The sequence below is a fragment of the Myxine glutinosa genome, chromosome 2 (assembly GCF_964187855.1).
Source record: "Myxine glutinosa chromosome 2, kmMyxGlut1.1, whole genome shotgun sequence".
NCBI classification, from domain to species: Eukaryota; Metazoa; Chordata; class Myxini; order Myxiniformes; family Myxinidae; genus Myxine; species Myxine glutinosa.
In genome coordinates this window covers 150,832,842-150,839,872 of record NC_136262.1, presented here as the reverse complement: position 1 = coordinate 150,839,872, position 7,031 = coordinate 150,832,842, and positions in this window count along the sequence as shown.

The following is a 7,031-nucleotide window of genomic DNA, read 5'->3' as shown; positions in this document are numbered from 1 at the left end:
TCGTGAGAGTGGAACCTGGAGAGTGAGTGATGATTATTGGAGATAATGAGGGGCGATACTTGTGCTTTTGGAAATGTGCTTTTGGAAATGTGTGATGGTTTAAATGTGAACTGGGGGATTCCACATGTGGCAGGCCATGGCAAGCCTTGTAACACCTTTTACACCATCTATGGAATTGTACTGAATTGTGCTGAGTTGTGTGGAGAATTGAATGGCAGCGGGGGAGGAAGTGTGTTCTGGGGTCTTGTGGGTGGGGAAGGTGTGTGTGTCCGCAGGTACAGAGCAAGCTCTGAGGAGCGATGCCTGCGGGCCCCCCTCTGCGGCAATTACCCCTGGCAGCCGGTGGTAACTGGAAATTGGAGCTCGTCGGTGGAGGGTCTGGTTGGGCGCCGCGGGGTGAGGAAGTCCCCCGGTGACCCGTGTGCTGCGCGAAAGCAGGAGGCAAAGGAGTCTGGTGTGTGTGGAGACCCTCACCGGCGAGGTAACGGCGGAAAGGGGCTGTTGGGCTGTCACGGGGCCAAGAGGTAAAGGGGGGGGGGGGGGGGCAATGAACTTGTAAGTCGGTTGACTTGTTTTTGGGACTGCGGGCACCACAGCCTGATGCGCCCCCACCATCTTTTTGTGCGGTACCTCCCCGCTGCCTAGTTGAGGAGTGCACACACACGTGAATGACATCAATGCCATGGTCCTGCAGGGGGGTGTATTGAAATAAGTGCTTTGTTGATTTTTGAAATGCCTTGATGACACCAATGGAATGAGAATGAGTGGTTAAGGGGTCTGTGTTGCATGAATGTGGGCGAAATCCACCGAGCCGTGTCACTCACCTGTAACATCTGGACAGGGCCCGTGGAAATTTAGGGGGATGCATTGGGGATGGCCCCGCAGGTAAGGTTGTGTCTTGTGGCATCCACCGGGGTCGCGGTCTGTAGACCGGGGTATGTACAAAGGTTAGAGTTTTGAGTTTGGAAAGATGGTTAAGTTTTGTGGTTAAGTTAGTGTTGTGTGTTGGTTGTTTCCTCCCTCCACAGGAACAACGAAGAAAATGTACATACTTGCATGATGGTTAAGGGGTTCAGCATGTTAAGGAAGTGTAGGTAGGTAGTCCGACTCACTTCCCACAGCCCTTCCTGATTTATTTCATAGGTTAATTAAGTGTGTGACAGTAAGTGTTAAGGCTGGAATGGTAGCGCCTGCGGTGAACCTTGCAGGAGCTACGGTTCCAGGGGGGGGGGGGGGGGCTGTGTTATGAATTTGGTAGAGTAACATCTAGAGCTAGGTAGATCTGAATAGGTAGGTATTCGGCTGTCGTGACAGGGACTCTACATGTAATAAGTTATTGATGTTTAGGCGTTTGTCGGGGTAAGATGTATGATTGTGGATCTACCTGGAGGTCCGAGTGTTAAATAGTGAGGGATTAAAGGTAACGCCCCTGTGAGTCTCACCTGGTAGTCAAACCTTTGTCCATTATGGCACTGCAAACCACATAAACATTAGTTAGGTCCTTAGCGCAACATTAAATAATTCCCTTTCCCTGACATTGACTTCGTAATAAATGGGCAGGAAACCAGGCCAAAAACACCGCCACGGTTGGCCGCCGCCGTTCGCACCTCCAAGGCCTACAAACCTCGCCTGGCACGTGTTACACAAGGACCGCGGGGGTCGCGGACGGGAGATGTCAGGAGTAGCATGCCGCAGAGGGCGTGACCTGGGCGAGCCGGCGAGTTGGGAGGCTATGATTGGCTGAGGAGTGCGCCAATGTGACGTCATCGGCCACCAATATATGCGACGGTCGGACGCCATTTCGTGGCAGAGCTTCAGGAGACACACACGTCGATGAGCGATCAAAAGCGGCAGTTGGTGGAGAGTTCGTTCGCACACCGACACACCGAGCACACAGAGCACGCGGCAGTTCGCAGCAGTTCGTTGCAAGTCGAGGTTCGTTCGTCGCAGTTCGTTGAACAGTTGGCACTGAACAGTTGGCACTTGGCTGCCAGCACTCCCGCAGAGAGTCGAGTCGAGTGGCTATCAAAGGAGTCCTTCCTGTCCCTGGTCAAGTGGAGTTTGTGCCCGCGTTGGAGGTCGTCGACGCATGGTGCTTTTTGGTGCGTGGTGCTCAGCCTTGTGGGACTCGGAGCGAGGGACCTCGTGGTGTGCGATCGGGCCGAAAGGAGCGGTGTTGGACGGCCGCCACCAAGACGACGAAAGACAGATAAGCCGCATCCGCGTACATTTTGAACGACGTGACGTGTTATTTTCGTATTCATAATCTCCCTCGTATCGTGTTTGCTGTCAGTCGTGTGGGGACGTCCCGAGTTAGGATATTAGATTTACCGGCGGGCTTTTTCACTGGCTTTACTTTTCCATAATAAATCCTGGTATTATTTTCTGTATATATTTGAACGCAGTTTCCTGGGTGGTTGATTTTAGTAGATAAGGCTGCGGCGGGGGAGCTTCGCTGTGTCCCGCCATTCCGCGCGTTTGTGTTGAACTTGAATCCGCCATTGAGTTTTCGCCTCGGGAGTTAAAGTCTCGCAAATCGGTCATCCGTAACTGTGGTGTTAATCACAGTTGCGTAACAATATATATATATATATATATATATATATATATATATATATATACAGTATATATATATATATATATATATACATATATATATATATATGTGTATATATATATATATATTCCATTGTACAATATAGGGCTTTGAGCAGTGTGATATCATCATACTATAATGGGCTATGGCATATGTGTGTACATAGCCCAAACTCCAGGATTTGCATTTTTACAGTGTAGCCCATAGCACAATGCCGTTTAGAACAGAGCTTTACTATTACTACTACATCTAGGACTCACGTCTCGCACTACTGAGCTCCTCACCACATACCAAGCTTTCATCCGCAGCTTGATAGAGTACTTCTCTCCCCTCTGGGCTGGTGCTCCTGCCTCACACCTAGCTCGGCTTCACGCTGTAGAAACCAAAGCTTTCAGAATCATTGGTATCTCCCGCGATGAAGCTGATTCAAAGGGCCTTTCACTCTCTCACCGCAGGCAGGTTGGTGGTCTTTCTGTCTTCTACCGACTCCTCTCCGGCCGAGCTCCCCCAGCTCTGTCTGTGGTCTGTCCCCCAAATATTCCTACAGGAAGCACAAGATCTGCCAGCAACCCTCTTCTGGTGAAACTGCCAAAATCAGCACTCTCTATTCACCTTCACTCTTTCATTCCTCTTTTCTCCCGCCTCTGGAACAATCTCCCTCACTCCCTTCAATCCCACTCCTCCCTCCAGGTCTTTAAAACACCTGTTCACCACCATCTCTTATCTTCCCCCATCCAAAATCTTGATCTTTTCTGCCCCATTAATCCAACCCAAATCCACATCTTTCAAATTCCGTCTTCTTTCCTGAAAGTCCTAGTAGTATCCATCTTGTTTATTGCGTGTACCCCACCCCAGCCCTCTCCCTTCGACAGATCTCCCAATATCCCTGTTCACTACTGTTGTTGTACTTCCATCTCTCCCCCTCTTGTCTCCCACTCCCTTTGTTATATGTTCTTTGTTTGAGCTCTTACATGAGCTTCGGCATAGTATACAAGAAAATAATAAACAGCGTTTGTCTGTCCGTATGTCCTCACATAAGTACTCCAATCAGAGCTGAGCATCTGGTCACATGACAGGGGGGTGCGTTTGGTAACCGTTACAGTTGCATATTTTACTAAAAGGATATATAATCGTCTCTGCGACGTTTTGGTGTCCAATGGGTATCGAAAGGTAGGTAGGAGGTTTCAGAAATTCCTCAATACAGTCATGATATTGAAATGAGATCGACACAGACCTTGCTCCCGAATTCGGAGGTAAACAGATAACAGTTCGCTGGTTCGATAATATATCGATAAAATTGTGATTTAACATTACATTTTGAGATATTAATAATATTATAGTATTAATTTGTGATTGGAATGATGAATGATGCTGTTGGGAATGAAAATATAGAGAACGTGCTGTCAATGCCTGACGTTCGACTGAAGGTGGCACAGAAATGTAGAATTTATTGGTTCATCGTTTGCCATTCATGGTTTTTTTTGGCCGTGTCATTCACGAACCGGCTGTCCATGCCTGAACTTAAAATAATTTAATACATACATTATTTGCTAACAGGTATCTCCACCCAGGCATACTATCCTCTTCAACGAATGTATCAATCAAGCCCAACTACGCCGTTGTTAGACTATCAGTCTTGCTCATAAGTAAAAACGAGTCCGTGACTTTTTTTGGGGAAACATAAGCTCGAATTGAATTGTAAAGATAATTGTGCACACTAAATAATTTAATTTGAAACTAATCAAACAAAACACTCGCACTCGGGAACGAAAGAAGAACTAGAGGATGTCATGTTGACACTTGACAGTATGTTCCCAAATGGAAATCATGAGGACCGGATATACATTGCTGTCACTGTTTATCTTGGAGAAAGGAATGATTATTCCAAACATGACTTTCCATGGATAAACCAAACTTGAGAATAACAGTACTTAAGTGTTTCAGCTAGTCTAAATTATAAATGTTAGAGGTTGTTGTTTTTTTTTTTTGAGTGTTCACCAAATGTTGCACAACCGCTTTTGTGAAAGATTCTGGACCCAATTAACCATCTACTTCGAGTTTGGATCGTTGAATTGAAAATTTGTCAAAGTACATTTATTTGGAAAAGAGTTTGTATAATGACGTGGGACAGTCATCATAATAATCTATCCCTTATCATGCTATCCCTGACTTCACAGGAACTGCAATTGAAACAGCTCCTACAGGTCATGGCCCATCATGTTCACCTGGCTAACTCACAATCCCATGAGATATGTGGAAACCCCATGGAATTGCAACTCTCAAGTGAACATGAGACCCAAAATTTATGAACTGCTTCCCTCATGCATATGTTACGGATTCGTCACTTCCGGTGTTGTGGTTTTCATCCACTTGAAACATTTCTGGTTCTATGTATTATTATTATTATTGCTTGAGGGAAATAGCCATTATTATTGTCAAAAGGTAAAAAGGTTAATGTTAAATGAAACAGGAAACCGGATCGGGAACCGGAAGACGAAAAAGAAGGCGGAGCGAGAGAGGTCGGACAAGAAAGCCGAGTTGCTCCGGGTTCTGAAGCGAACGTTGGCGAGCAAGAGTCCCTAGCGAACTTTTGGGTTTCCGGGAAAGGAATTCCTGCGACCGAGTTGTCATCGCTGTGACCGATTGTCCTGCGTGTCAGGTTTTGCTATCGATTCAGGAGAGAATCATCGCCATGCTGGTGCGCCACGAAACCGGGCCGTCGGCCATTTTGACTCGCGCAGGACTTGTGCTTCGCTCGCGGTTTCGTTTCTTTTCGAACATTTTCACCGCATTCAGACGTCGATCTGGGGGGGGGGGGGGGGGGGGGGTGTGACATGGCTCTTTGAAGGCTAATTCGTCCATACCCGAGGGTGTGATCTCTCAGTTGCCTGTAGGTCGCCTTTGGATTTCCCAGTCGCCTTGAGGGCGCCTTTGTACAGCTTCGGCTGTGTGACTGTTTTTGCCATCCGCACGGGATTCTGGTTTCGATTGGACCTCGTTCTAGCGATCGCTGGAGCGAATCAACTGTGGCTTGAAGCCAGGAATAAGAGACATTGGGGATGTTCTGGTTTCACTCACTTGGAGCACAGTGAGTTATATATTATAACACTGATGGTACCATCATAGAATATTGATTGTATTTTAACTTTTGATTCATATTATTGTTGTATGGTTATTCTTGTGTGATCTTAATACAATATTGGTTTGTGAGTAACAATTGGTGTGGCTTCACCATTGATCTTTGACATACAGAATAACACATTTTTCTGCCGTGACTCCTCTCGGGGCTCGGAGGTACACCGTGACCAGGGGGTCGGGGAGGAGCACGTAACACATATTATAACATATAAAGCAAATGATGGACGTTTTCTTTCACAATGTCATGAGGTTTGTAAAAGTCTTTGGCAAAGACCTTTATAATGACATTAAGTTTATAGTCTCTGCTCAAGTTGTTGAAGTGAAAATAGTTGGAAATAATAGTAAGGAGCTGCGTAACCTCTGCGGTAAAAGCCCTGTTTAAGAAAATGCCACGTAGTTATTTGGGCTGTGTAACAGACAGCAGACCTCTGGCTGTCTGGATCGTTGAGGCCTATCTTCACGAGGCCCGTGCGTGTCACCGGTCGGCTCAAAATCCTTCGACATGTCGATTTGGTTACTGAAGGGAAAACTTATAGGGAAGGCATGGCGATTGTGAATACGACAGCTCCGAAGATGTCTTTGGTTTCGCGTAGCAGTAAGCACCAACATGGTGGCCGTAGGATATTTCATGTTGAAATTGTGGGTGGAGTCAGGCGAACTATCCAACCAATGGGTGGAACTGAATGTTACACGCAGACAGATTACTGGACGAACAAGCGTATCACCAGAGCTGTTGTAATTGTTCGTGTCCGCTCTGAGTCTGAGAGATCAGCAGTTTGAACCTGACCCCAGCCGAATCATACCAAAGACGTTAAAATAGTATATGTGCATGGCTACAATACTGGGTACACTTTTACACAGATGAAATAAAATGCCCTCAATTAAAAAAAATGAACTGAATGAAAAGACACCGATGGCTTTATGTTGTAGCAAATAGTCTTGAGGACGTGTAAAAACCAGATTTTCACATATCATGCACTGACATTTGCGATGGTTCAGTAAACAAGACAAAAATGGCATATTTTCGAAATAAAATGATACAGTACTTCTTTTTTTTTTGTATACAAGATCGAGGCTCATGTAAGAGCTAACATCAATCACAAAAAGACAAACTGACACATAAAACATAAGATAAAGGGAGCGGGAGACAAGATGGGGAGAGAGAGGGAAGCACACAAGTGCAACATTTGAGAGCAGGGACATCGGGAGATCTGTGGGAGGGAGAGGGCTTGGGGGGAGGAGGCATGGGAAGGGAGAGGGGGCGTGGGAGAGGTATAAAACACATGGACATTGCTAG